The sequence below is a fragment of the Danio aesculapii genome, chromosome 7 (genome assembly GCF_903798145.1).
Source record: "Danio aesculapii chromosome 7, fDanAes4.1, whole genome shotgun sequence".
In the NCBI taxonomy this organism is placed as follows: Eukaryota; Metazoa; Chordata; class Actinopteri; order Cypriniformes; family Danionidae; genus Danio; species Danio aesculapii.
This window is the reverse complement of record NC_079441.1, coordinates 14154730-14165797: the sequence shown is the minus strand read 5'-3', so window position 1 is coordinate 14165797 and position 11068 is coordinate 14154730. Positions and strand designations below refer to the sequence as shown.

The following is an 11068-nucleotide window of genomic DNA, read 5'->3' as shown; positions in this document are numbered from 1 at the left end:
AGCTTTACCAGCTACTGTAGCTACATTGAGCTTTTCCTGCAAAGGGACTCCAAATAATAATACGTGAGGGATGTTTAGTACATCAAGCAAGCACTGAAATTTAAGATAGGTATATTAATTCTAATGTCATCCTGGGATACGAGCAGTATTATGCTTTAATAGCACTTGAGCTGTTTGTGATTTGTGTAACACTCTATAAAACTGCGCACAAAGACACCTGATTCAAGGTCAAAGTCTGACGTGTTACAGACAACATGGTTCTGAAGGACAGTTTAATTTGCGTTCGCTTTTGAAGACAATCAAAACCATAATAAACGCTTGTGAAATTCTCTCACAGGTATGTAAATATATATTTAAAAAGTGTCTAGTTTTTCTAAAGTTAGTATTTTGTTTGAACACAAACATTGTGAATTAGTCAAGAAAATTGAATGCAATGAATACCTGAATATTTTCATGATGTCATGCATTCATCAGATCTCTAGCAGGTGTTATTCTAACAGTCAAAGAACTGTATGTTAGAGTCAGTTTACATCCTTATCATTTACTAATGTAATTTTTAAACATAATAACAGAATAATATTGGTAGAAAGTTTTTTTGTGTTACAGGTATACTGCTTTTAGTTAATTAAAATAAACATTCCATTAAAGCATTACATTCTCTAACTTTACTGCAATTTATATCAAGCTTCTGGGCTCAACTTTTGTCATTTATTAGAAAAGCTTGACTTGAGCTTAAATTTATCAGAACAATGGCTTGACTTGACTTGATTTCATGCTGTGAAATGAATTGTGTTCTGTAACTTTTTCATAAGGCTGTAAGAAAAGAAGAACAATGACAGGATTACTTCATGCACAAAAATTCAAAGACAGTATGGATGAGCCTCCATGTAAGTAAAAAAACTAAATGACTGACTAAATGTGTAATCTAAGCATTAAAACTAATTACAGTCTCAAATCTTTTAGAGTATGATGATACAAGCTTGGCACACCTTTTTTTTGGCCAGTTCTAAAACTGGGCGCAAAGCCATTTTCAGATTTTTCCAGAGATGTTCAAACAAGTTCATATCTGGGCTCTGGCTAGGGGCTGGGCTCGAGGTCCAGAGCATTCTAGAACAGGCTTTCATCTAGGATGACTCTGTACATTGCAACATTAATCTTTTCGTTGATTAAAAGTTCCTTAAAAGACTACAAACATTCATGATAAGTCATTTAAGACAGACCACTTAAACATTTTATCTAGGACTTAAGCCTTGTCTCTGAAACCTTGGGTTGCTAATATTTAACTTTATGTAAATAAATATTTAACAGTCTACTTAATCAACAGAGTAAAAGAATACTTATGTAGCAGAGGCCAGCTAGTGAAGTGCTGTGCAGGTAAACTCACTCCTCTGACCTCTAAAGGTGCTCTAGCGACAGGACACTAGAGGTCATGGCTTTAAGCCTCCTTGGTAGAGCCACTGACTCTCGTGCAAAAAGTTGTTGGATCGATCCCAGCTCAGAGCAGGTTGGGTGGTGTAAGACTGGCAGGGTTACACTTAGAATACATAATCATGCTTCAGTGTATGTATTAAAATATGCCAGTGAACAGGACTTTTTCTGTCAGTATGTCAAGTATACTTAATTGCAATTTACATTTTATAAAACTACTCCAAAAGTAAACTGACAGTAGCTTATAGTTTCTTATTTTTAGTTTAAACGAATTATACACATAGCACACAAGAATAAACTTCTTTTTCACAAGGAAAGCAAGCATATTACTAGTCTCCCAGTTCCTGCCTCTGAAAAACATCCCCACATCCGATGCTGCTACCACCATGCTTTACTGTAGGGATGGTATTGGCCAGGCGATGAACAGTGCATGGTTCCTTTGGACAAAGACTTCAATCTTTAATTCATCAGACCAGAGAATTTAGTTTCTCATAGTCCGAGAGTCCTTCAGGCAACATTTTGGCAAACTCCAGACAAATAGTCATAGAATTGAGCCACTCTAGTTTCTTGTTTGATGGACAACTCCAGAGATGTCTGTTTTTCTGGAAGATTCTCCTCTCTTCAAAGACAAAAGCTGAAGCTCTTTAAGAGTGACCATCAGGTTTTTTGTCAACTCCCAAGGGCCTTCTCAAATTGGCTGGTGCCCACTCAAAAAGAGACTCGGTTGGTGGTTCCACACTTCTTCCATTTAAAAATGATGGAGGCCACTTTGCTCATTGGGACCTTCAATGCTGCAGAATTTCTTTATGTACCCTTCCCCAAATCTGTACCTAGATACAATCCTGTCTCAGTGGTCTATCGACTGTGCCTTGGATTTTGGGGCTTGGTTGTGCTCATATATGCACTGTTAACTGTGGGATCTTACATAGACAGGTGTGTGCCTTCCCAAGTTATATTTAGTCAATTGAATTTACCACAGGTGGAGTTCAAGTTGTGAAACATCTCACGTGTGATCATTGGAGACAGGAACACCTGAGTTCAATTCTGAGTGTGATGGCAAAGGCTGTGAATATACTTGTGATATTTTTGTTCTTTATTTTTCAGAAATTTGCAAAGATTTAAAACAAACATCTTTAACATTGTTATTTTGGCATATGGTTTGTAGAATTTTGAGTAAAAAAGAGATAAAAAAAAATGTGGAAAAAGTGAATTTCTGTGAATACTTCATTGTTCTAAACAAATTCTAGTCAAATTCACTGTGTCTAAATCTCTGTTTTTATTGTTTCTCTCCAGCTCTGTCATCCTCCAAGGGTCCTCTGTTTGAGGAGCTTCAGTGTTCGGTGTGTTTGGATGTGTTCACTGATCCAGTCAGCACTCCATGTGGACACAACTTCTGTAAGAGCTGCCTGAACAAGAGCTGGGAGAAGAGTCAGGTCTGCAGATGTCCATTGTTAGAGAAAGATTCAGTGATAGACCTAGTTTTAAGATAAACACTGGACTTGGAGAGTTTGCTCAACGCTTTAAGCAAAGGTTAAGCCTGAGAATATCTGAGGTTCTCTGTGACATCTGTGATGGGAGAAAGATGAAAGCCCTGAAGTCCTGTCTGGTGTGTCAGACCTCTTACTGTGAAACTCACCTGGAGCCTCATCTGAGAGTCCCAAACTTCAAGAAACACAAACTGATGGAGCCTGTGATAAATATAAAACACTATATATGCCAGAAACACGAGAGACCTCTGGAGCTGTTCTGTAGAGATGATGAGATGTGTGTTTGTGTTTTTTGCACTGACGGAGACCACAAGACTCACCACACTGTTCCTATACAAGAGGAGATCAAAAAGAAGAAGGTATGAGTTACTAGCAGCTTACTTCAGTTACAAGATGTTTTGTCAGATGATGTAATTCAAGTTAAGAATTAAAATATCAGTGTATTTCGGTCTGTCTATAGATTGAGATGATGAAGACTCAGAGAGACATGCAGCAGATGATCGAGGACAGACTCAAGAAGATTCAAGACATCAAACACTCAGCAGAACTTAGAAAAGTGAGTTGAAATGTTCAATATTTGCTGGATTGTGATTTGATTTTTCTTCTTAAAACTAAAATATTCTTCAGGAAAACATAGCAAGAGAGAAAGCGTCCAATGTTGAGCTCTTCAGTGATCTGCAGCGCTCCATTGAGAGATGTCAGGCCGAGCTACTGGAGATGGTGGAGGAGAAGCAGAAAGCAGCGGAGAAAACAGGATGAAGAGCTGGTTCAAGAGCTGCAGCAGGAAATCAATGAGCTGAAGATGAGAAACTCGGATTTGGATCATCTCTCACACACTGAGGATCACCTTCAGCTCCTGGAGGTCAGTATCTCTCTGTCTGCTCAAATCACAGGGCAACACTCACACTCCTCCTGCTGAATGATTTTTCCTTTCTCCTGCTGTAGATTTACCCATCCATATGCAGCCCTCCACACAGCAGGAACTGCCCTGAGATCAGTATAAACACTGATGTGAGTGTGGAGACTCTGAGGAGAGCTCTGACTCAACTGCAGGAAACTCTGAATGAGAAACTCAGTCAAACTGGTAGGTCACTATCAAATACAGAACATAAATAATTTGATTATAATAATTTGACAAGTAATTGTTAGAGTTAGAGCTTATATAATATATATATATATACTGTATGATGCACATATATCAATCTTGTTCACAAAAATCCTAAAATCATATTATTGTGTTTTATGATTGACGTACTGTAACAGTGTTGAGGAGGATGCAGCAGTATGCAGGTACAGTGATTTTCACTTTTTACATTAAAAAAAGGAACAGTAATACTTTACATTTAACCCTCTGTGGCATGATTTTTTGGTTTAGGAGGGAAAAATATTTCACCACAATTTTTGGGTGCTTGGGGGTCCCTTATAATAAATCAATGATAACATGTGCTCCCCCTAGCCCCCCATCAGATTTTAGTTTGTTGCCTCAGGACAACAACATGCATTTAGGGCACTAATACACCAAGGTTTTATATATATTATTAAATGTGAAATTAGGCGCAAACAAGCCATAAATACATTAGAAAAAGTTTTAATTTAATATAAACAATATCACCAATATCAATAACTAGCCATAAATTATGTATTGTGTGTTCTTGTGGGGTATCGATTGAATGTACTTCTTTACCAATGTTTATTATTCACTCAGAAAGCAGTTGTTGGTGCATGTGAAGCAAAAGTGGGTGCCACATTTTTTCCACTTAGCTTTAGGTCAGAGAGTGCCTAACTTGGTCCTGGTGGCCGGTGTCCTGCCAGAGTATAGCTCTAATCCCAATCAAAGACCTGAACCAGCTACTCGGGCTCTAACTAGCATACTAGAAATGTATTAGCAGGTTGGCAACTAAATTTTTGTAGGACACCGACCCTCCAGAACAGAGTTTGGGCACCTTCTTTCGTATCTCCCTTTCTGTGTATCTATGACCATCAAGCAGGCTGAATCCAGATGCACATCAAACTCAGCAGAGTTTAGTTCCAACCCTGCTTCAACACACTTACCTGTAGGTTTCAAACAAGCCTGAAGAACTCAGTTAGTTTAATCAGGTTTGTTTAATCAGGGTTAAAGATAAACTGTGCAGAACTGTGGCTTTTTGCAAGTTTAATTGCATCTTTGAATGGAAGCATAGCTATTGTGACACTTCAAGCTTGCCGTCAGAAGGAATGAGACTAACTGCTCAATCTTGTTATTTACTTCCATAAAATGTTTCAACATCCATTCCTGTGAGTAAATAGTTGGATGTATTGTTAATGTTTTTTCAAAAGTGGTCTAACTGCACAATGTTGCCCTGAGGCAACAAATGAAAATCTACCATTTTAGTATATAGATAATTACACAAAAGGGTATTTTCTCAATCAAATATGCTTCTTCACATATCCATGCACATCACACAGATTTATAATATAAAGATAATTAAATTTAAACATGTTAAAAAGTGAATCTATCTTACGTTCTGCTAGCAGTGTGCTCAAGCAGGCTATGGTTTCAAAATGGCTCTTTTGCCCCCAGAGGACAGGTCAAACTCAACACCACCTCAAATTCCATTGGTTGCCAACTTATTATTAGACTTTTTTGTGATATTTTATTTTTAAAAAATGAAAAGGGGCCAAAAATCTGGTTTGTTTCCTGATGGCAACACCATGCCATAGAGGGTTAACTTACCAAATGTATTTGGATATTTGCATTATTGAAGATATGATTCATATTCTATGATCACCTTTCAGTGGATGTGACTCTGGATCCTGATACAACTCATCAAAAACTGATTCTGTCAGATGATGGAAACAAGTGAGCACTGGGGACACTAGCAAAAGGTCCCAAACAACCTAGAAAGGTTTGATAAGTGTATCTGTGTTCTGGAAAAGAAGGATTCCTGATGGGGAGATTTTATTTTGAGGTTCAGATGAAGGGAAAGACTGAGTGGACTTTAGGAGTGGCCAGAGAATCGATTAACAGGAAGGGGAAAATCACAGTGGGTCCTCAAGATGGATACTGGGCTGTGGGTCTCAGGAATGAGAGTGAATATTGGGCTTATGCAGCTTCAGCTGTACGTCTGTCTGTAAGAGAAAAACCACAGAAGGTTGGTGTGTTTGTGGATTATGAAGACGGTCTGGTCTCCTTCTATGATGTGGAGTCCAGATCTTACATCTACTCTTTCACTGGACAATCTTTCATTAATAGACTTTACCCATATTTTGCCCCTTTCCAAATGATATGAGTAAAAATTCTGCATCAATGAACATCTCACCTGTAACTACAGTGGATGAATATATAGCACTCCCATTTTAAAGTGAAAGCGAGGCTGCGGTGGGAAGAAACCCGGAAGTATTGTCTGGAATCACACAGGAATGGCGTCCATGATGGCGTATTGTTGTGTACCTGGCTGTATATCTTATCAATGAAGTGAAAGTGACATGGAGGTCTGTTCTGAATGGATAGTGAAAATAAAAGGGATATCGGACCTCATTTTCAGCTGGGAAATGGCACTAGTTAGCTAGCATTTTCTTTCCCAAACACATTTTACATGCCGTTTATCAAACTCGAGTTTATACCTGCCAACATTTGTCCTTGAAATCCGGGAGATCGGGGGGATTGAGAACTGGTACTGTGTACTGTGGTGTTAGTAACTGTACTGTGAAGTGATTTTCGGGGTAGCCGCTGCGATCAGATCCTATACCAATGTTGACGACCTTTGGGTTTCACAGACCGTACCAAAACGCTGAGGACTGGGGGGATGGTTGAAATTACGGGAGTAAATAACAAAATGGGGAGGGTGGCGGGAAATGGTTCTGAAATATGGGAGACATTTCTGTTGAGCACTGGTAAATACTATGGCAAATCAGCAGTGTTTAAAAACACACTCAATGGCGCTTAAATGTTAGCAGGAAATTGACGTTTTTAAAATTCCTGTATTGGAACAACACTATTACAGACAACATGAGGGTGTGGTACAGAGGACTGCATTATTACATAGCTGAAGCAGGGAGGTGTCCCCACAGTGTTTACCTGGTCCCATGAACTGAAGCCTAGAAGGACACTTCAGTGTATTACTCTTGAAGAGATTGTGATTTTGTTTGATGCCTAATATGCTTTTAATTGTTTAAAAAACAAAAAAATTATTTACTGAATTCATTTGCTCCTTGATAAGTAAAACATATACTTTCATATCTTATTTTTTAGACGCAAGAAACTACAACAGTTATATTTTTAATTTTACTAATTAAATTCTACAAAACATAAAATGTGAATATTTGCACAGCTTGAGTGTCCTGTACATTATTGCAGAACTTACTGGATCATTCAAATTAATTCAGCACGCAGAATATTAATACATGACTGAAATAATAAATCCCAGGACTTGTCTACTATTTTTACTAAATTTTATACAAACTGTACAATGCTTTGCTGTTTCCAACTGAAATGAACAATAATGGCATAATAATAATTATTATTATTATTATTATAACAGGGGCAAATTATTATTTCACATGCATAACCTGAAACATTATTTCATGTTGTACTTGCAACATGGAGTGCTTTCGTACTTAATGTGTAATGCTATTAAGACTAAATGTAGACTTTTCAGATTTTTAGACTTGTCTGTGAGATTGTGTATAATGTGTATGTGTTTGTAATATACAGTGAGCTTACAAAACAATTCATTAAAATTACAGCATACAAAACAGTGCAGTAAATTTACTATGAAATAGCTTCACCAGCTATTGTGCTATTGTGTTGAGCTTGCTTCAAAGATTTAGGACAATCCATATTTATAATTGATTTTAAAACAACAACAACAACAACACGAAAAAAAGACTGTGAACTTGAGTATGTGTATTTTAATTATATTACATGTTGGGATGAAAACAGTAAGAATTCACACTCATAAAGATATTAAATATGCTTTATTTAATACACTCCTTAAAACAAGCTTGATACAAGGTCAAAGACTGATGTGTTTCTAACAAAATCTGTACTGAGGCTTTTAAAGATGTCACATTCATTTCTAGGTAAGTTGCTGTCTTCTAATTGCAGTTATGTGAATGTAAATATGGATCCATGGACCATTTAGAATGTGTTTGGACCATATTTGTTTTGTGTGAGATTAATAAATGACTGACATAATACAACAACCTCCCCTGATCTATTATGTTGTTTATTATCTAGATTGCTTTGGTTAACACTATTATAGACATTATGCTAGAGAATCATTCAAATACTAGCTCTAACGTGATGGTGAATTAGTGTCGGCTTCTGTTGTTCTGACGTCAGCTGCAGATGTGAATGAATGGTGGAAGAAAGTAGTTACTCATATAAAAGGGCTTTTAGCCTGTTTGTGTTTGATTTACTTTTTTATATACACAATAATGCCGCCGAACTTTTGTATAAACATAATATTACATGAGTAGCAGTGCGATGTGGCTGTATATCAGCACTGGTGGGACACTAAAGCACAACACACGCCTTCCAGCAGTGCCGATATACAGCCACATCACACTGCTACTCGTGTGATGTATATATATATATATATATATATATATATATATATATATATATATATATATATATATATATATATATATATATATATATATATATATATATATATATATATATATAATTTCTCAATTTTAAAAATAGTAAATAGACATGACTTGTTTTAAATAATCAAAAGATAAAAATTTAATAAAAAAATCTTTCTGTTATGCAACATGTTTCGCAAAATTGTATAAAAAACACATCAATTTTAAATACATCAATATTCATTGACTTGCAGTATTATACTTCCACACATCTAGTTTCAGTACTCAAAGTGTCAGATATTCAACTTTAAATAGCTGGCAAACATTGACATTACAAAGCAACAGCCTTAACTGGTAACAGCACCTCTTCCTTCAGCACCTAGAAAAGTATGATAAAAAAAAAAAAAAATACAAAAGGAACTTGGCAACGCAGTGGTGCAGTAGGTAGTGCTGTCACCTCACAGCAAGAAGGTTGCTGGTTTGAGCCTCGGCTGGGTTGGTTGGTTCGAGCCTCTGCTGGGTTGGTTGGCACTTTGGCACATGTTGGAGTTTGCATGTTCGCGTGGGTTTCCTCCGGGTGCTCTGGTTTCCCCCACAGTCCAAAGATGTGGTACAGGTGAATTGGGTAAGCTAAATTGTCCATTGTGTATGAGTGTGAATGAGTGTGTATGGATGTTTCCCAGAGATGGGTTGCAGCTGGAAAGGCATCTGCTGCGTTAAACATGTGCTGGATAAGTTGGCGGTTCATTCCGCTGTGGCGACCCTGGATTAATAAAGGGACTAAGCCAAAAACAAAAATGAATGAAAAGGAACTTGTGATATTTATAAAAATACAACAGCAAATACAACTACTCCTAAATAATTTTTAATTATATTTTAATGTTTTATTGGTAAATAATTATAAATTAGTCTTTATTTTACTAATATTATCATGTATTATTTATTATATTATTCTAATAATAGTATGAAGCTGAATATGGCTGAAAGCTGTTAAGAGATTAACGTGACGCACCACAAAAAGCAGCAGAACTTTTTATTATGCCACAGTTCACCACTTCTGGTTCTTCCACTTGTGAGCATGTAAAGAAGAAGCAGCAACCCTTTTGACAAGACTGTTATGACGCGTTTAACGATCATCAGCATCTTAAATCCTTGCAAGTTTTTAATATTTAGATTAATATTTAGATAAAACATATGAATATTTATTTATATGTATTTATGTAAGTATTAAATCATCTTTGCATCAATTTACAAAAAAACAAATTACCACTTATGCAGAGCGTTTCAAATGCAGAGTGTATGGGCAGGTCAGTTTTAGAGTATGAGCCTATTTCAACAGAGGCTCATTCTGAAAACATAGAGATCGCGAATGATGTAGCCAGATGTACAGATAGCTGCATTTCGTCTTTAAAATGAACGCTATGGGTGGTATAACATCATTCCTTTTCGTGCTTACCAGCTGACCGCTTACCTGCATGCTTTCCACTGTTACCAGTTTGGCTAGTTAGCTCAGCATGTATGTTGGCGGACTTGAGACGCAGAAAAGAGTTGACCACAATGATGGGGTTAAAGTCTGGCGAAGAACTCTTCCAGAAAGCGGGTAAGACAAAAACAGAAGCCAAAAAAATAAAATAAACAAGTAAATAACAGGGTGAGAATGTGGTATAATTTCAAAATGTGGTAAAAATCAGACGAGGGCTTTTATTTTTCTGCATTGCTCTTTGAAACTGTCGGTTGGATTTAGGGAATTGGGTGGACGGGTCAATCTGTGCTTTTGGGTGCTTTTTGGGTTAAGTGAAGGAGAAGGGTGGATCAGTCGATCGGTCAGTCAGTCAGTCAACAGCGGCCACTGGTGGATTTACGTGAAAAGAGCATGTGCGAATGGCCTTCGCGAGAGAAATTTGAGATCTCAAAAAGCTTACTTAGCGGTCTTTGGTGGATTTACATGAGAACAGCAGGGGGAAATGGCAATCGCATGAGAAATTTGACATCTCAAAAAGCATACACAGCGGCCTCTAGTGGATTCACGAAAACAAAAACTGAAAAACAATGTACATCCTGTGTACGTATTTGGCGCTCTTCAGAAATATATATAGCGGTACGCAACATTATCAGTTGCTATTTTTCTTTTTTCTAAAAGTCTTTAAATTGACCATCATTGAGTTTTTCTTTTATTATTTCATTATTTACATTTGTTGTACTCTCCCATTATAATCTGCGCTCTAAGTTTACTCAACTATGATGACTTCCACTACTGAGAAGACCTGGAAATGTGAAAACGGTTCAACAGTGCTTTTTTTTTATCTAAAAGGCACTGTAAAACATCACAGAAAAGTTGAAGAACATCAAACCTTCATTTGGCTTCCTGAGATGCACTGAATCAAACTATAAAACATGTAATACTCAACTTTATATAATAAACACAATAAGTTTTGCTTTCTGGAAAACTCTGCTTTGCATGGCATTTTATTCTGCTTTGTATGGTGTGAATGAATTAATAGTGTTACTTTATAATACTAACAGGACAGGTAATCAGTTTAGCTTTATAGATGTGCAGCCACACAAAACACACCTGATAT

At 36.8% G+C, this 11068-nt stretch overlaps 1 pseudogene; it reads left to right on the top strand.

The window, feature by feature from the left end:
• Positions 1-247: 247 nt before the first annotated feature.
• LOC130232633 (E3 ubiquitin-protein ligase TRIM39-like) lies at positions 248-6255 on the top strand (annotated as a pseudogene).
• The last annotated feature ends 4813 nt before the right edge of the window (positions 6256-11068 follow it).